Source organism: Hippocampus guttulatus, chromosome 6 (assembly GCF_054856545.1).
Source record: "Hippocampus guttulatus isolate MCC_2025c chromosome 6, RoL_Hgut_1.0, whole genome shotgun sequence".
NCBI lineage: Eukaryota > Metazoa > Chordata > Actinopteri > Syngnathiformes > Syngnathidae > Hippocampus > Hippocampus guttulatus.
In genome coordinates this window covers 3,366,811-3,387,522 of record NC_141266.1, presented here as the reverse complement: position 1 = coordinate 3,387,522, position 20,712 = coordinate 3,366,811, and the positions used below count along the sequence as shown (strand labels likewise).

Sequence of the window (20,712 nt, the reverse complement as noted above, 5' to 3'; positions counted from 1 at the left end):
ACATCATCAGGAGGAAATCAATCATACTTTTTCAGGCTAATCAAGCGAAATTGAATGATATCCAGTTGCCCACCAGATGGTCATTTTCTGTACAGCGCTGAAAAAAATTGCAACAAAGTAATTTTTACTTGCATAGTTTTACTTTGTGCACTAAAGTCACAAAGGGTTGAGGACCACAGATAACCTTCAAGTTGGCAAATGGCCAGTCTGCCACTTGAGCCATGCCACTGCAACTGTGTGTTAGTATATCGCTGGTGCCTGCTAAAGGGACCCCAAATGGTCTGGAAGGTACCAGTATTCCACCTGACACAAGCAATTTACTCACTCATAGGAGGAGCGGCATGGCTCCAGTAGCAGAGTGGTCATCTCCAAACCTGAAGTTTGTGGCCTCATACCTCGACCATTCAGTTACTTTTTGTTTAACAAACTCCTACTAAGAAAAAAAAAAGTACTAAAAAAAAAACTGTAATAAAATGTACTTGGAACGTCAAGGAAATATCACTTCCATTTTTTCTGTGTGAAGTCAGCAGCTGTAGAGTGAAGACCGGCACTCAATATCAGTCAAGTTTTCAATCAATGATGTGTATAGCTTCCAGTTTGAATATTTCTCCATTAATAATTGCACATGAAATTACCTCCAAAGAAATCAATATCTGCTGGTGCGGTATCAGGAGGATTTATTAACGTGGAGCCTGCTGGTTCAGTTTATGAGGGCACCTGTAAGCCATGAGAGGAGTGTGTGTGTGAGTGTGTGTGTGCACGCGCGCACGCAGTGTTGGGGGGGGGGGGGGCAGAGACGAGTTATAACAATGTGAGAACTGTCACTGGTTTAGGGGGCTTGTGGTCACCTTTCTATTCTAAAAAGAAGAAAACCCTTTATTTGTCTCACAATGGAGAAATTCACAATTTACAGCAGCAAAAAATATGAAAAGGAGAAAGTAGAAAAACAAAACATGTATTTGCATGCACAAAAAAAAACAAATTAAAAAAAATTTAAATAATGGACTGTACACAGGACAGACTGAAATATAAATATAAGCATGTAGGCATATGTAAAAGTGGCTGTGCTATTTAAAATGGGTGAGTGGGGGGTGAGTCCAGGTTTTCATGTGCGTTTATTCAACAGCCTGACAGCAGTCGGCAGGAACGAGTACTCTGTACTCCTGATCATCTCCGCCCCTAATGAGGCAGACGATCGCGGAGTCATCAGAGAACTTCTGAAGGTGGCAGTTTTTTTTGATACACAGCAGAAGGGAAGGAAAGACAAAGGCAAACATGAGCTGAAAAAAAAATGTACAAATTGTAGCCTGTAAGCATGAAGGTTAATTTAAAAATTAGACAATTATAAACATTACAGGATTGATTGTACATGTAACAGTGAAAGGCTAAGCAATGATTATTTATTGCATAACGTACTGCATATTGGGAATGGAGGTGCTATACAAGTACCTGTAATGCTGGATCGAATGACAGCTGTTGGAATGAATTGTGTGATTATGTTCTTCCATGTCCCACATGTATAAACTATATTACATACAGAACTAATGTGCTGTTTTGCTCAGATTATTGTCTTTTGTTCTCATATTTTGAACTGAGCAAATATTGTAACCTCTCACTCTGCATCCCCTGCAGTAGGCTGGAATGGTTTGATCTTGTCTAATTACGAGTAGAGAATGTGATTAACATTGTTCTTTATGTAAGTATTTAGAAGCTATAATTAAACTCTGCAGGCAAAATACTGCTTGTTATTATTGCCATAATTACAATGCAATGGGATTTATTAGAGGTTTTGTGATTCAAATAACTGCAGAGTTCTGGAGGCTGTGTATTTTGTGAGTTCTTTCCATTCCTGATTTCCTGTATAAAACTCAATTCAGAAAGAAGTTGCACAAACTTGAATGCGCCGCAATTACCGCCTAACTGCTATAAAATGATGGTAAATATGGCAGGATATTAGTCATTCGTGGAGTGCGACTGTGGGGGTTGTGTCTGTAGATGCTGTGACTCTCTTTCTGCAGGATGAACATTCAATTTTTAACTGTGGCTTTAAATCACATGAAGATTTGCAGCTGTTATGGGCTCGGTTGTTATACATTCGGGAGAGTTCTGCAAACTGCAGGTAAAATATTACGGTTAAAATCAAATGCCATGAGATGTATCAAAGAGTTTGACGTTAACAGCAGCAGCACTTGAGTGGTTTTATGTTTTGGGAGTTATTTCCTGATCCTGATTTATTGTTCTTTTTTTCCAAATCTGTGTAACGTATTATGATTTGTGCACAATCTTATTTTAAACATTCGCGAGGACATCTTGATATTAATCGCTGCATTGCTGAGTGATATGTGTGTATGTGTGTGTGTGTGTGTGTTCTCTCTCTCTCTCTCTGTGGGGCTGTTTATCGCAATGGTTTATGCAGCAGAGGAAAACGATTGTGTATCTGCAGTGTGAAGTGGAAAGTCCCTTACTCCCTCTTGGCATCAGGATTCTTTGTATGTCTCGGTGCCTGCTGAAGGCTGCCGAGAATGTATTGAGACAGCGGGCAGCTTGTCTTTACCATTGGAATCGACAGGTGGGCCCAGGAGAGCGGGCTTGGGTCGTATTGATGTCTCCCGCCAGTCTTCTCGCTCGCGACTTGATGAGCAATCGCACTGGCTCCTGCCCCTTCCTTCTGTTCATTTGGTGTGCCCCTGTCTCTATGTTGTACATGATCGTGAGGCACTCATTCAGCGTTGCTCATATCTTAAGCAAGAGAATCGAATGAACTCATTTCAAGTTAATTTCGGTAGACTATACAGATGATCGGGACAAGAATAGGGCATAATGCAATCAACACTGCGTATGGGAATTTCAACATCGCTCATCGGAAGGATAAGGGGATCGATCCAAGAAGCTTTTTTTTTTTTTTTTTTTTTTTACCATTGTTAGTTGGTTGCTCAGCTTTAACCCTCTCAAGCTGTAGATTCAAGGTTCTTGTCCTTTTTTTTTTCAATGGGAAGATACATTGTGGGGTCAAAAAAGGGAGCTTGCAATCACCTCTGCTCTCCGGCAAATGACTATCGAGATCACCGGACGTAAAAATAGTTTTGACACACACACTTCCAAAGCTTCAAACAAGACTTTGTTGAAAAACTAGTGCACTGTAATTAACGGTTAAGTCGTATGTTGTTTAAATAAACGTAACACTGCCCATAAATAAATATATAAATGGCTCTTATTTCCCCATATATGAGTGATAAAGTACAAGTACACTGCACATTAGCCGTACAAGTTCAAATGTTTTCGTGACCTCTATCTTTGCTGTCTCATTGATCTTTTTAACAGCAGTCATTTAAACGCAAAAATAAAAGCCGAAATCGGCAAGCAGGCTCATGCCAAAAATGAAATAAAATCATCACAGATTTCCATGAAATGTAATGTATTTGCCTCTCCGTGAGCCGTCACCTTACCGTGGTGGAGGGGTTTGTGTGTCCCAATGATCCTAGGAGCTAAGTTGTCTGGGGCTTTATGCCCCTGGCAGGGTCACCCATGGCAAACAGGTCCTAGGTGAGGGACCAGACAAAGCACGGCTCACAAAGCCCCTTATGATAGATAAAATCGATGGCACTCAGTTTCCCTTGCCCGGACGCGGGTCACTGGGGCCCCCCTCTGGAGCCAGGCCTGGAGGTGGGGCTCGTTGGCGAGCGCCTGGTGGCCTACACCCATGGGGGCCGGTCGGGCTCAGCCCGAAGAGGCAACGTGGGTCCCCCTTCTCATGGTCTCACCACCCGTGGGAGGGGTCAAAGGGGTCGGGTGCAATGCGAGCTGGGCGGCAGCCAAAGGCGGGGACCCTGGCGGTCCGATCCTCGGCTGCAGAAGCTAGCTCTTGGGACATGGAATGTCACCTCTCTGGCAGGGAAGGAGCCCGAGCTGGTGTGTGAGGTAGAGAAGTTCCGACTGGATATAGTCGGACTTGCCTCCACACACAGCCTGGGTTCTGGTACTAGTTCCCTCGAGAGGGGTTGGACTCTCGTCCACTCTGGAGTTGCTCATGGTGAGAGGCGCAGAGCAGGTGTGGGCATGCTCATTGCCCCCTGGCTCAGTGCCTGTACATTGGGGTTCACACCGGTAGACGAGAGGGTTGCTTCCCTCCGCCTTCGGGTTGGGGGGACGGGTCCTGACTGTTGTTTGTGCATATGCACCAAACAGCAGCTCAGCATACCCACCCTTTTTGGAGTCCTTGGAGGGTGTGCTGGAGAGTACTCCTGCTGGGGACTCCCTTGTTCTACTGGGGGACTTCAATGCTCACGTGGGCAATGACAGTGAGACCTGGAGGGGCGTGATTGGGAGGAACGGCCCCCCCGATCAGAACTCGAGTGGTGTTTTGTTATTGGACTTCTGTGCTCGTCACGGACTGTCCATAACGAACACCTTGTTCAAACATAAGGGTGTCCATATGTGCACTTGGCACCAGGACACCCTGGGCCGTAGTTCGATGATCGACCTTGTGGTTGTATCATCGGATTTGCGGCCGCATGTTTTGGACACTCGGGTGAAGAGAGGGGCGGAGCTGTCAACTGATCACCACCTGGTGGTGAGTAGGCTCCGATGGTGGGGGAAGATGCCGGTCCGTCCTGGCAGACCCAAACGTATTGTGAGGGTTTGTTGGGAGCGTCTGGCGGAATCCCCTGTCAGAAGGAGTTTCAACTCCCACCTCCGACAGAGCTTTTCCCATGTTCCGGGGGAGACGGGGGACATTGAGTCCGAGTGGACCATGTTCCGTGCCTCTATTGTTGAGGCGGCCAATCTGAGTTGTGGCCGTAAGGTGGTTGGTGCCTGTCGTGGCGGCAACCCTCGTACTCGCTGGTGGACACCAGCAGTAAGGGATGCCGTCAAGCTGAAGAAGGAGTCCTATCGAGCCTTTATGGCCTGTGGGACCCCAGAGGCAGCTGACGGGTATCGACTGGCCAAGCGGAACGCAGCTTCGGTGGTCGCCGAGGCAAAAACCCGAGCGTGGGAAGAGTTCGGTGAGGCCATGGAAGCCGACTTCCGGACGGCTTCGAGGAAATTCTGGTCCACCATCCGACGTCTCAGGAGGGGGGAGCAGTGCACCACTATCACTGTGTACAGTGGGGATGGGGCACTGCTGACTTCGACTCGGGACGTTGTGAACCGGTGGGCAGAGTACTTCGAAGACCTCCTCAACTCCACCAACACGTCTTCCTTGGAGGAAGCAGAGTCTGAGGACCCTGAGGTGGGCTCTCCTATCTCTGTGGTTGAAGTCACCGATGTGGTTAAAAAGCTCCTCGGTGGCAAGGCCCCAGGGGTGGATGAGATCCGCCCGGAGTTCCTCAAGGCTCTGGATGTTGTGGGGCTGTCCTGGTTGACACGCCTCTGCAACATCGCATGGTCAACGGGGAGAGTGCCTCTGGATTGGCAGACCGGGGTGGTAGTCCCTCTTTTTAAAAAGGGGGACCGGAGGGTGTGTTCCAACTACAGAGGGATCACACTCCTCAGCCTCCCTGGTAAGGTCTATTCAGGGGTGCTGGAGAGGAGGGTCCATCAGGAAGTCGAGCCTCAGATTGAGGAGGAGCAGTGTGGTTTTCGTCCCGGCCGTGGAACAGTGGACCAGCTCTACACCCTTAGCAGGGTCCTCGAGGGTATGTGGGAATTCGCCCAACCAGTCTACATGTGTTTTGTGGACTTGGAGAAGGCGTTTGACCGTGTCCCTCGGGGAGTTCTGTGGGGGGTGCTTCGTGGGTATGGGGTACCGAACCCCCTGATACGGGCTATTCGGTCACTATACCACCGATGTCAGAGTTTGGTTCGCATTGCCGGCAGTAAGTCGGAATCGTTTCCAGTGAGGGTAGGACTCCGCCAAGGCTGCCCTTTGTCGCCGATTCTGTTCATAATCTTTATGGACAGAATTTCTAGGCGCAGCCGAAGCGTTGAGGGCGTCCGTTTTGGTGGCCTCAGTATTGCATCCCTGCTTTTTGCAGATGATGTGGTGCTGTTGGCTCCTTCAAACAGGGCTATCCAACTCTCACTGGAGCGTTTCGCAGCCGAGTGTGAAGCGGTTGGGATGAAAATCAGCACCTCCAAATCTGAAACCATGGTCCTCAGTCGGAAAAGGGTGGAGTGCCCCCTCCGGGTCGGGGGAGAGATCTTGCCCTAAGTAGAGGAGTTTAAGTATCTTGGGGTCTTGTTCACGAGTGAGGGCAGGAGGGAGCGAGAGATCGACAGGCGGATCGGTGCAGCGTCTGCTGTGATGCGGACGTTGTATAGGTCTGTCGTGGTGAAGAAGGAGCTGAGCCAAAGGGCGAAGCTCTCAATTTACCGGTCGATCTACGTTCCAACCCTCATCTATGGTCACGAGCTATGGGTCGTGACCGAAAGAACGAGATCCCGGATACAAGCGGCCGAAATGAGTTTTCTCCGCAGGGTGTCCGGGCTCTCCCTTAGAGATAAGGTGAGAAGCTCGGTCATCCGGGAGGGGCTCAGTCGAGCCGCTTCTCCTCCACATCGAGAGGAGCCAGATGAGGTGGCTTGGGCATCTGATTCGGATGCCTCCTGAACTGATTCGGATGCCTCCTGAACGCCTCCCTGGTGAGGTGTTCCGGGCATGTCCCACCGGGAGGAGACCCCGAGGAAGACCCAGGACACGCTGGAGTGACTATGTCACCCAGCTGGCCTGGGAACGCCTCGGGATCCCCCGGGGAGAGCTGGAAGAAGTAGCTAGGGAGAGGGAAGTCTGGGCTTCCCTGCTAAAGCTGTTGTCCCCGCGACCCGGCCCCGGATAAGCGGTAGAAGATGGATGGATGGATGGATGGTAATGTATTTGCCAATATACCAATACATTGCCGCCTTGTGTACATTAAAACATATATAATATCCAAAATGTGAACATTAAACATGAAATTAACCTTTTGTATGATATCATACTGCAGGAGTGGCCAACCAGTCAGAGACGAAGAGTCAATTTTATTTTATTTTATACAATTTTATTTCTGCCACATCGTACACTTCCTCGGGCGCCCGCGCACACATACGCGCGCGCGCGCGCACACACACACAAAATCTTTGGCCAAAGATCGACTTTTGAAGTGACCAACTTCCCACGAACGACCCGATCGTGCACGTGCAAGCATACACACACGCACGCACACACACACACACATGCGCGCTCGCACTCACGCGGGTGCCCACCAGTGCACTTATGTGCGACATATGCACGATGAGCAACAGTCGAAACGGGCCGAAAATGAACGAAAGCTAAAGATACAAACAAACAAATCTTTTTTTTTTTCCCACCCATTTCCTCCTCCCACCCTTTGCGGGCGACTTGGGACCAGTTCACTGGCTGCCGGTCGATTCTAATCGACGTATTAGGCACCCCTGCCTTAAAATCAGAGTGAATTCGCTGACTAGCTTAGCGCCGTTGTTTGCGCATGAGCGGTGATGCAGTCATCTGATTGGTTTTCCTCTATGTCAATCAAGTAATGGGATTGATGATAGGCTGACGTAGTACATTCTGTGTGTTTAGCGCCTTGTTTGAATGGCATCGCCACTGCTGAGGCGTTTTCGACGCTTGTCGTGTGAAAGCCCGGGAGCCGCATTGAACCAGCCAAAGAGCCGCATGCGGCTCGCGTGCCACGGGTTGACCACCGCTGTCATACTGGATTCCCATAACATGTATTACATTCACCCAAGCAAAGCATCAATGTGTTGAGGAACAGTGTGTGTGCATTAAAGTATGTTGTTATGAACACCCTGCTGTTATTCTAGAGAGGAACTGATGTTCTGGATCTACATTTGCAAAGAATGAAAGCTGAGAAGTGGATCATCCAACCAGCTGAGCTGCGATTCGGACCGTACTGACTGGTTCCCCCCTCAGGGAGACTGACGCTGTTGTGCTTGTGAAACCCAGGCAGTATTTTCTGATTTGTCGTGGCGACGCAACAGTGTTGGATGCCTGGGAATGTTTTCATGTTACATACGAGAAGTTATCCTCACTAGATTTGAGAGGTCTGTGAATGCGCATGCATGACACTCGTGTACGGACTGAATGTGTACCGTACGCAAGAGTGCCTGCACATATACGGTATAAGCAACAACGCCAGGATATATTCATGTTCCCTATGTGGCTTTCTGGGGGGAAAAAAAAACAGTGAGCATGTTTGCGTGAAGCTCCGAAGACACAATTTCAAATCTTCACAGCTGAGTGATGTTTCATTTGCAGACAGGTCTGTTTATATGTTAAACGGTTAAAATCTGTTAGCTGTTAGCTTCCTTGATAGAGTAAGTGCTAAAGTCAGATTAGCTGTCTTGACTACCCCAGAGGAATGTGTCTGGTTCTGGCTTCTCACACACTACCGTTAATCTGCTGATGGTTTCTGTTGCTCCGGTCCTGGGTGGTCTATTGCAGCACCGCAGGATGCTCAAAGGGTGTGTGTAGGTTAGGTTGAAAGAGTTAGTGAGTGTTTGAGAATGTGACCAGGAGTAAGATGAGGGTGGAGAGAGAGCCGGTGCAGGTATGATAAATGGTGTTTATAGGGTGAGAATTGAGTCGAGTAGTTTATGTATTAAGTTTTATCTTTCAATAGTCAACCGTTTCAAGCTTGTGAGGAATGTATTTGGTTCCTTACATGGCTCATGGAAGAGAGATAAGCTTAAAAGAGGAACTTCCAGGCAATAGAATTTAAGACGATGTTGGAGGTAATGCAAAGTAAATCTTATTTTCCCACTTGACAAGTTACACAATAGTGTGTGTTCTTTGGAGGCAATAGTCAGAAATATTTTAGCACAACATTCTAGTGCAGGGGTGGGCAAACATTTTGGCTCGGGGGCCGCATTGACTTTTAAAATTTGACAGAAGGGCCAGGTCAGCACGAGCTATGGTACATTAAAAAAAATAAACTGCATTTCTTGACAGTCCATATCAAACATCAACAGAACAAAAGCATGAAAGTACTGTATTAATATACTTTTTTTAAATGACAACAGTGTTGTTGATGACCTATTTTAGCCTGTGCATTTCTGCAGATGGGTTGTGATCAGACCAGTAGAAGTAGAGCGATACAGAGGTCCTAGGTGGTCGAAAAGATCCTGCCCCCCCCTCCCTGTGTTCTGCAACTTCAAGTCAATGCGCCACCTGGCGGTGAAATGCCTGTCATTACAAGTCCAAGATGCAATCATTCACATCGAACCTTAATTGTGGACCGACCTTCGGCGGGCCGGATTAAAAGGGCCAACGGGCCGGATTCGGCCCGCGGGCCGTAGTTTGCCCACCACTGTTCTAGTGTGAGCCTCACATGTCCTTTGCGAGCTTCTTGAAAATGCACAAAAAATCCTACAAGTCCGGTGGCAACACATGACAAACATACAGTGTCACGTTTCACATACATAAGTGTTGAAAAGTTGATTGTGTATCTCATGCCATCGACTCAACTCGCGCAAAATTGACAAGTCCCATTGTCTGACAAGATCACCGTTCAGAGAGCATCAAAGACAGAACAACGTACTCCTGTTTGTTTTTAATCGGTTTCTTTGCATTTGTTCCAAAAGAAGAATAACCATCTTAAGGGATTTTAAGAAAAGACTGAAAAGAGAAGAGAACATACAGAAAAGTGGCATGTGAAGTTAGCAGACTGATCATGGCACCGCCATACACACTCACCAATTTGCAGTTGTAATATTAACCGTGGTTAAATGTACACTAGTTACAGTTAAAGGTGAAGTCAAGGCAAACATTTTCTTTCCAATGATGTTTTATGCAGCCCCACTAAACATGGCATTCGGATTCATACTCCATTTGTGGAGTATGGATGGACTCGATGCAGGCATCATTTCCACATTCAGAGTACGGAGACATGCCAACTTCCAGTCGCTAATCTAGCGCATAGCAATTGCATCAAACTCTTTAAAATATACCCGCAGTCTACTGAAATGGTGTCAATTGACCGTAAATGACTTGTTACCCCATTAATTGCTCCAGTTATCCAAGTGTCAGCGAAGCGATCACAGCCCCTTATCTCATTTAATGAGCCATTTGCTGTGTCACAGTACGTGCATGTCCGTGTTAACAGAGGTTTGTTTTGACATGCTCAACTCAACTTTGTTGAAAGAGCACAAAGTAGAATGGAAAGCCTTGTCACATTCTGTGGTGCAGATGCGACAAATTTGCGCTGGTGAAAACATAAAAGACAACCAAGAATAAAATAATAATAAGCATAGAGTACTAACTGCCGGATGAGGATAAATATTCTCACAAAGCTTTGTGACGGAGCATTCGACTTCATTTCTCACTATAGCTGCTGGGGGGAGAAGGAGTGAGAAAGGCAGCTTCGTGACTCCTCGGGAAGCCAAAGCAAGGAGAAACACAGAAAAAGGGAGACTACGCTCGTCCATTCGATGTTGCAATAAGTTAAATCAGGGGTGCCCATTACGTCGATCGTGATCGACCAGTAGATCAGGGACTGCTCCCAAATCGATCCGAAGGGTGTGGAGGAAAAAAACCCAAAACCATTTGTGTCTCGTTGCATGTTAGTAATATATTTTTGTGTTCATGCACACTGCACCCAAATCATTCTATCAGTCTCACTATGACAAAAAGTATTTAAAAAAGAAACTAAAATAAAGCAAGTCATCTTTAACCTACGGTGGCGTGTGACTGCGTCACCGGAAGTTGTTAGCGCTCAGCAGTCTGCAGTTGCAGCTTGTGCTCAGAGTTTTTGCGCTAATCTTTTTTTGTTATTATTATTCTCATTCAGAGTTTGTTTTGTACAATACACTGAGGGGACGGGCAAAGAATTGGAATCTGGAGGGCCGAGAGAAGCATTTTAAAACAGTACGGGTGAGCTACGATCGTTAACAGGGTGCAAAAGTGCGTCGCATGCCTCAGCTTCAGGCTGTTTGCTCATCATGCACGGTAACAGGTCGATCCCGGGAGGTTGGTTGATCGAAAGTACTGTAGATCTTCGGTCAAAAAAGTTTGGGCACCCCTGAGTTAAATTATCTTGCCCACTGTGTAAACTTCCTTTCAAATAAATGTAAACGTCTTCAAATAAAAAGGTGAACATAATGGCCGGCACACCACAGAGTTGGCTGCAGGAGCAATTTCTTGGTCTTTAAAAAGTCACTACTCGGAATGTCATTTCCAACCTTGCAAAGCACCAGCTCCGATCTATTGAAAAGTAGGTTATTTTTCCACCAGATCTCATCCTGGTAGCTTGGAATAAACATAGACCGGAAGCTTGTATGCCTCCAAATCTTTCCCCCGAAAATACGTCATTAACTGCCGTGCATATAGTGCACCCGCCATTTTGACGTAAATGAAATCACAGTTGCTCAGAGGCCCCCCTCCCCCCCAAAAAAAACTAAACAAAACAATTTGTGCACACGCTGTAACTATTGTGTACGCATTGAGAAACTACTTTGTGGGCACAAACTACTAAATGTTGTGCATGGACTACTACATCGTGTACACAAAATAGAAAGTGTGCACGAATTGTTGTTGGTGCTCATGAAGCAGTTCGAGCACGGTGGACGACTGGTTAAGACACCCGCCTCTCAGTGCAGAGGTGTGGGGTTCAATTCTGGCTTCGGCCTTCCTGTGTGGAGCTTCCTGTGTGGAGTTTACATGTTTTCCCCATGCCTGCGTGGGCTTTTTCCCGGTACTCCGGTTTCCTTCCACATTCCAAAAACTTGCATGGCAGGTTAATACAACACTCAAAATTGTCAAAATTGTCCCTATGTGTGAGCGTGAACGTGGATGGTTGTTCGTCTATATGTGCTCTGCGATTGGCTGGCAACCAGTTCAGGGTGTCCCCCGCCTATTACCCGAAGAAAGCTGGGATAGGGCCCAGCAGGCCCGCGACCCTCATGAGGATAAAACGGATTAGAAAATGGATGGATGGATGAGTTACAGGACATCATGAAAAGCTTGACATGATAGGGAATCATTATGATAATATCACGCATCATATCAATAATGCGAATTATCACCGAGATTTTATTATTTAATTATTGCAAATGTCTCAATCTTCATAGTCAGATTTTGGAAATCTGCAAACAATTTTAAAATCTTGCTGTGTGAACCAAGGTTAAGTCAGGAAAGGTGAGCTGCTGCGCAGATTCTCCCATCGACTTAACTGTGACACTTACTCACCTCCACGAAATATACGCACTCTGGGTGGAGCGACCTTCAAATGAGGATGTTCCCTGACAAATCTGTCACCGCGTGCATTCTCCCACAGGCGTCTTTTGGCTTTCGCGCTCCGGAGACTGTACTAAGTTGTCACACATTTCGAAGGCAAAACATCATATTGCACAGTTTGAGTCATTTCACAGCCGCTGACAGCGAGCGATGACTTTCATCGGCCGACTGGGCCAACTCAGCTGATTTGTGCTGACATGCGGACGGGGCTGGGAGGTACACCTGTCCCATACGCATTCAACAACTACCCAATGGCTATTTATGTACCCCTACGATATTACGATGAAGGCTAAATGTTGACATTACATCAAAATTGTTAAAAAAAAAAAAAGGATCAGTGCCAGACGATTTTATTTTTCTTCACACGCAAGGAGCATTTTCACATGCCGATGCGGGCTCGGACTTATGAAGTGCCAATTACAAAGAACTACAGTAATTGTCCATGAGTTAATTTTTTTTTTTTTTTTGTATTTGATGCATCAAACATGCATTTTTATTTTGTCTGTTAGATGTGTCCCGCGTGCAATCTGCTTGGCAACATGGTGAACTCTCAGTTTGCACCGAACCTTTTTAAGTGTTTGGTTTTGAGCACTGGTTAAATTTCTTTTATTTAATTTATTAGAGGCGGCCCGGTGGTCCAGTGGTTAGCATGTCGACCTCACAGTGCAGAGGGACCGGGTTCAATTCCAACGCCGGACTCCCTGTGTGGAGTTTGCATGTTCTCCTGCGTGGGTTTTCTCCGGGTACTCTGGTTTCCTCCCACATTCCAAAAACATGCATGGCAGGCTGATTGAACACTCCAAATTGTCCGTAGGTCTGTGTGTGAGCATTAAGATTAAGATATCCTTTATTTGTCCCGCAATGGGGAAATTTACAGTCAGAGTTCAGAAAGGAAAACACTGGGTAGGGAGAGGGAAAAAAAAACACGCTCAAACTATCCTCTTCTGAGGATAATTTAAGTCCAGGATAAAAAAATGGATGGTTGTTCGTCTCTGTGTGCCCTGCGATTGGCTGGCAACCGGTTCAGGGTGTCCCCTGCCTACTGCCCGAGGACAGCTGGGATAGGCTCCAGCACCCCCTGCAACCCTTGTGAGGATAAAGCGGAACAGAAAATGGATGGACGGATGAATTTATTAAAAAGTGAAAACATAGCCTCCTTGAAAGTTAGGCTGGTGATGAACTGCGCACGTTCCTGGCAAAGATCACTTCGGGATCCATGATTCATTTCACAATCCAAGTGTGACATATTTACACAAATTTATGGAATTCAAATGTTTCATGAAAACGCAACAATTTGGAAATTTGAGTCACCCTCAGACTTCATGCAATCACGATTCTTTGGTGGTTGTGCATAAATTCCCAAGTTACGTGTGGTGGGTGTGTCAGAAGCCTATACGAGAGAATTACTGCCCCTTGAAAGTCTACAAGAAAAGAGGATCAGGAGTTGATTGAGTATGAATGGAAGAATATGCCCCATTACAAGAGGCGGGCATCATCAGTCGCCAAACAGCATAGAGAATGGACTTACTGGTACTATGACTAATGCAGGTGCCGCACACCTGACACGAAATACGGAAATACAGTAAACATTCCCATCCCTGCAATTCTATGAAAAGGAATTTCCTTCACCCGGGATAAAAACCTATGCATTAATATTTTGACTACTATATTACATGTTGTGGGAACTTACGGAAGCGGAAATTCCACTAGCCGTAACCCGGATGGAGACGGAAGGCGACGGAAAGACACGACGGAAGATACGTTTTCACTTCGCCTTTTTCTATCATCAGATCTGAAACGACATCGTGTAAGTGACTTTTTTATTGGCGTGTGTTTTACTCTAATTGCGAAAGATTTTAACTTTATTCACTTACGTCCCGTAGATCACGACACTAGCTTAAAAAGCAATGCCCACTCAACACGACGGAGGAAACGTGTTCGCTTCGCTGTTTTCATTCATCAGATCCGAAACGATGACGTGTAAGTGACTTTTTATTGGCGTGCGTTTTATTGTAAATGTGAATGATTTTAACTTTATTCACTTGCGTCCTGTCGATCGTGGCATCGAAACGTAGAAGAACTGTAATGACCGTAGCGGAGCGAGTGAAATGCATCCATTTGAGCGAGGCTGGACACAAAGTAAAAAGCATCCAGGAGACACTTGCAGTCGGAAAGACGCAAATCTACGAAACTTTAAACAACAAGGCATCGATTCAACTCCTGATGACAAGCCACCATCCAGCAAGGAAGCAATGCAAATGGCAACAAAAATCCTTCAGTATGCACAAGAATCACCAGACATCGGTTATCAACGGGACATTTACTTGTAACTAGCAAGAATATTGTATGACACGCAGGCAAACATTGTCATAAACCAAAGAATGCATCCAACAAAACAATCCAAAATAGACAATTTTTTTCCCAAGACAGAAAGAAAATAAACATTAAAATACTGTACGTATTATACTGTTGAGATTTTTTTGGATACACCTGTATTGCAGTTTTTGTTATACAAACAGTTTTTGAACAGTATATTTTTGCATTTTATTGATTGTGTTGTTACACGTGCATTTTGTCAACATACTTGCAGGTTCATAAAGGACATGTACCATGCTCATTTCCCAAATGAGGAATTTCTGTTATCAGGACAGATTGGACAGCGCAAACACGAGTCCGTACTAGAGAATGTTTACTGTACTTGAAATCCAAAAAAAATATCAAACAAAACCGTGGTATACAGTATATCCACCTGCCTCAACTGGCAGACCGCGATCCACTACCGGACCGCCGACCTCCTCTGTCCGGACCCTCGGCAAATTGTATAAAATAATAATTTATAAAGTGATTTTTACGTTATACATTTTATATTTGTGGGCTATAATCCGCGCATTACCGCGATCGCTTGTTAAAATTGTCCGTTGTATTCTTTGCGTGCACTCACAGATGTATTGCAGTGGACCGCAGCAGCGCGACTGTGTGTTGTTTTATGTTTGACTAACTGGAGACCCTGGCTGAGCAGGGCATGTCGGCGATAACGATGCGCTGATTGGCTCCTCTGAAATTAAGGTGTGCCCACACATAAGCCTCAGCACGCGTCTATCCCAATACATACGCATTCAAAATGGATGATTGTGTCAAGAAACAGAGGCATGCGCGACGCCACAGTGTGCTCATAGCTTCAGCCCAGGAGAGCCGCACACAGACAATTAGACAAGACGAATCACGGGAGGTTTCGATTGTGTGCAGTTTTGCTCCTGTCTACCCGGGGATCTTTGCAGCTGTTTAACAGCAGAACACCGCAACATGGTAAATGAACATCACAATGGCATCCTCTAAATTTGCTACAAAGAGAAAGGTGGACAGTGAAAATCGGCGTTTCAATGAAGAATGGACCGAGTATGCTTTCATTCTACCTCTGTCGAGCACCAAGCCAATGTGTCTAATATGCCTAAAGACGGTAGCTCTGGTGAAGAGTCAAAATATTAAAATGAGTATTTTGTTTTGTTTTTGTTAAATTAAGGGGAAAAAAAGACAACTACTGTTTAACAAAGTTAAAGTAAAAATGTCTCATTTCCTTAAAAGGGCTATTTCTATCATTAAGCAGGCACAACTTAACAAAAGAGTTCCTGTGCCTCAACACAATACAGTACCTCTCATTATTTGCTGTGTACTGGCAAAGTTAATAATTGTTATTTTCATGCACCCCATTATTGGTTGGTTGTGAGGAGTGTTGATTTGTATAAGCTTGGCTTGACCATACTAAATGGGCATATAGCCCTGCTCCCCTTGGTCTTATTAAAAAAAAAAAAGTGGACCTACAGCATTTGTAGTTGAGGACCACTGCAGTATACCTTTCAGTCCAACAGACCACAATGACATCTGCCCCATGTTGTTGATATGTCACTAATCATTCATCCATCCATCCAGCCATGCATACTCTGTGTCAATTCTCACGAAACGGACAATAAAAATTCGAGCCACAATCACAAGAATATCCTGTATGTGTCGGGACTGATGGGATAAAACGACTCTGTTTACAGGTGTAATGTTCAATGTAAATAGTGTATAAATGCCACTGATTGCAAAAATGAATAATTTTGATCTCTCAAGCGAATATTCTCTAATAAATAACTATTTATGCTTTATCCATATTATTTTCCAGCATTTTTTTTCAGAAACACAAAATCCTTCATGTTTCATCTGTGAAGTTTATTGTACTGCACTTCTGTCTGCAACCTGTAAACACAGACACCCACAATGAGGCGGTGCTCCTGCAAGCAGGTCGCCGAAGGACAACCATCTGCCATCTGGCTGAGAGTGAAAATCACACAGATGTGAGTGTATAAAATAAGAAAACAATCAACTCAAAATACATTATTGATCTGTTTTTTTTCTGCAAATATTTAAAATCACATACACGTGCTCCAAATTGTTATGCAAATTATAGTATAAGTCAACGCAAAGGGGATTCAGCATAATTTTAGTTTTCAACTGTTAGAGCATGAGTTGAATGTTTTCAAACCAATTTGCCAATCATAATGGTACTTTTGGGGGAAAAATAAAAACAATGCACTCTCCCAAATGATTCTGCAGAACAGTGTTTCACGTCACTTAATAGGTTGTTGTGAAGAGCAGGCATAGTCATTTGCTGAATTTGCAGCATTAGGAGGTTTCATTTGCTGAAAGCAACAGTGATTTCAGCCCTAAACATCTTTAGGCATGTATCGTTTGTGCATTTGGATTTCAAAACAAAGCAAGAAGAAAAAAACAAAATAATGGCTTGATTTTGTGCACAAATAGGAAATGGAAAAAACTGCTAATTGGTGATATGGCCAACGCGTGTACCATGTGTTCATTCGTTTTTCCAGAACAAAATTGGGGAAAAAAATCATTTAAAAACAAAAATGAAAAAAAAAATACGGATAACAACAGTAGTGTGACGTATTTTTGGTAAAATCTCATAAGGCATGTTTGAAGAGGTTTTACTTGAGAGAATTTCTATCAATTGTCAACTTTTTGAGGTATTTTTACATGATTGTTTGCATGTGTTGTGTGGTGGCATGTATTTGTCATGATATTGGAGAAGAGGAGAGAGGACAGTACATTGAGCTTCCACTGCTGTGTGCCTGACCAGATATACGGGTTCTGCGGAGTGCCTTGATGAGCAGCGGAGGCAGTGGGTTTTTAAACATTCGCAATTTCTGTATCAAGCAGAATCATTCCTCTGGTTGATCATTTATTGAATGATATCTTGTCACATAGAATCTATTACTTCTTTATGTCATGATTCGGTTTAGGGACCAACAGGTGGCACTGTAGGCCTCCCCCCGGCAGCTGCACACCTGTTGGTCATAACTAATTAGGGCTTTAAAACGACTCCCAGCCCGAACACTCAGTGTCGGGTCATCGTTGCTTCTTGCTACTGTCATGTGTGTTGCTGTTTGCTCTTAGTGTCTGTTATGTTTAGTTCATTGTTATGTTTTAGCTTTAGTCATGGGTTTTGTTTGATACTTTGGACTTTGTTTGTTTGGGATTTAGTTTTCTTTGTTTTAAATATCCATCCATCCATTTCCCGAACCGCTTGATCCTCACTCGGGTCGCGGGGGGGTGCTGGAGCCTATCCCAGCCATCTCCGGGCAGTAGGCGGGGGACACCCTGAATCAGTTGCCAGCCAATCGCAGGGCACACAGAGACGAACAGCCATCCACGCCCACACTCACACCTAGGGACAATTTAGAGCGTCCAATCAGCCTGACATGCATGTTTATGGAATGCGGGAGGAAACCGGAGCACCCGGAGAAAACCCACGCAGGCCCGGGGAGAACATGCAAACTCCACACAGGGAGGCCGGAGCTGGAATCGAACCCGGAACCTCTGCACTGTGAAGCCGACGTGCTAACCACTGGACTACCGGGCCGCCTTGTTTTAAATACAATTCTTCAAATACACCCTGCTCCTCCCTCCTGTCTGCTTTTTGGGGTCCACCACCACCACCACGCAACGTGACAGAATGACCCGACCACCTGGACCCCGCAGGTACTAAGGACTGTTCCCTATTCCACCATGTGCCTGGCGGAGCGCGTCTGCGGCCGACACCCTTTCCCCTTTCAGGCAGCGCTGGGGATGCGGCTGTCCTGTTTTCGTCTCGTCAAGCCGCGTCTACGGTGGGCCGAGCCCCGTCCGCGTCTACGTTGAGCCGAGGCTCGTCACGTGTCTGTTGGAGCAGAGTCACATTCACGTCGACGACGAGCCGTGCCACGTCCACGCCCACGTCAGGCCGAGCCCCTGTTCACGTCCGGCTGTTCCATGTCCCCCGTTACGTCGGGCTCCGTCCACGTCAGGCCACGCCCAGCCAAAAGGATTGCCGTTGCTTTTGTTCCTGTTCCCCGGCGAGGCGAAGGTCGCCGTCACGTGTGTTCTTGTTCTGCGGCGAGGCAAGGGTTGCCATCGCTTTTAGTTCCTGTTCCCCGGCGAGGCAACCCTTTTGGACAACTTTGGGACGATTGGGATCCGTCCCTTGAGGGAGGGGTACTGTCATGATTCGGTTTAGGGACCAACAGGTGGCACTGTAGGCCTCCCCCCGGCAGCTGCACACCTGTTGGTCATAACTAATTAGGGCTTTAAAAGGACTCCCAGCCCGAACACTCAGTGTCGGGTCATTGTTGCTTCTTGCTACTGTCATGTGTGTTGCTGTTTGCTCTTAGTTTCTGTTATGTTTGTTCATTGTTATGTTTTAGCTTTAGTCATGGGTTTTGTTTGATACTTTGAACTTTGTTTGTTTGGGATTTAGTTTTCTTTGTTTTAAATACAATTCTTCAAATGCACCCTGCTCCTCCCTCCTGCCTGCTTTTTGGGGTCCACCACCACGCAACGTGACACTTTAAACCACAATAGAATATCACCTATAATTTTTCTGAATTGCACTTTCTGCTATCTTTTGAGCATCATTTGACCAAATTGCTGAGAAGAGACAAAGCCCTTTAACTCATTGAATACCACCCCTTTTCACTGGAGCAACCCCCTCAATCCCTCACATTTTACTGAATTTCGACTGATTTGCAAGGCCCACAGAATTTTCTCTCCTATGGCTATATATACATGCAACCTGTCAAAAGAAAGGTGAGACTCTCTTCTTTCAGCAGAAAAAAAAGTTTGTTTCTAGCTTTCTCCGTTCGTTGGCAATCACCATTAGAAAACTGCTAAGTTTGATGGAAAATGCCGATTTTCTGCGGAAATCCAGAGAAAATTAGCTTTTTGTAATCATTTCAAGTTGTACACTATTTTTTGCTTTTGTGGCAGCTCAAATACCTCAATAATGTGTTCCTCCTACAAAAGAACATTACAAATAATGTTTTTGTAGCAAAATAATTTATTTGCACACAACAAAACTATTGAACTATGAACAAAAGTGCAGCTGTGGAGAAGATGGTTTTTGGTTTCCATCCAGTTTGTCACCACATCGATTCATCCCACCACGTCCAGATGCATGACCTATAAATTATAGAAACATAAAAAGTTGCAAATATATCTTGCTGCAGAGTGAGGTACAATCATTTTATTTACCTTTCTTTCCACCACCAAAGCGAGGAGTCGTCATCTTTTGGCTTCTGGTTGGACAATCTGTAATGTATAGAAGCATGTACAATTACCACACTTTTATTTTTCTATTTTTTTATTGTTGCTTTCCACTTACATTTCAGCATCTCTCACACACACACATACATGCTCGCACACTGCTATTTACACCATTCATGCCACGTTGCTCAGCATCCAATTTGAAATGAAATGGAATATGAATTTAACACTAGTGGTTTTAGCAGAGCTGAGCGGACCAAATGTGTCCTGTTTTTTTTTTTTTTTTTAAACCTATGCCGACATGCAAGTCAGCGCATTTACGGCGCATATTCTCATCCACATCTACGAGACGCATCAACCGTACATAAATGATGAGTGTTACTGGCAACTTCATAGTATAGCGGGGAATGTAGCGGTACATAAAAGTGACTGAGGAGGCATAAGAAGTGATGAAGTTTTGAACGGGAATTGCAAGCTAGTCAGCAGTTACCTCCTCGTTCCAGCGGCTCTGGCGAGGACTCTCAGCTGCTTTCCGTTATGTCCGAAGGCACATATTCGTCCGACATCGGGATCCAAATCGCTCTCCAATTCATCGTTTTCGCCGTCGTCTTTACGAGACGATTCCAACGAATCGCTGACGTGTGCCCGGTGTCGGCCATGCGAAGCAATGCAGCCTCTTTGCCGTCATCGCTGGAAGTCGCCGATGAGATGATTTGTGGGCGACGTGGGGCATCGGGAGGCACAAAATGCTCTGCCAAGTGATGATCGCTGACGTGGAGCAAGTTCATCTTCATCAGATGAACTCGAAACTCGGCGTGAGCTATGCGGGCTGCATGTAGCACGCCATGTTTGTGCAGGCCGACGTTCAGTTGACGGGTGCCGCTTTCGATTAGTGACCAAAGCGTCATTTTCTCTTCCACACAAACACCATCTCCTTTGTTGTTTTG

At 45.5% G+C, this 20,712-nt stretch overlaps 1 long non-coding RNA gene across 1 annotated transcript; it reads right to left on the bottom strand.

Annotated features, from left to right (window-relative positions):
- Window positions 1-19,626: 19,626 nt before the first annotated feature.
- LOC147203321 (uncharacterized) lies at window positions 19,627-20,413 on the bottom strand. The gene is made up of 3 exons (XR_015101261.1): window positions 20,256-20,413; window positions 19,754-19,810; window positions 19,627-19,681 (listed from the first exon to the last, which is right to left on the bottom strand). It is a non-coding gene; the product is annotated as an uncharacterized LOC147203321 (long non-coding RNA).
- Between the last annotated feature and the right edge of the window lie 299 nt (window positions 20,414-20,712).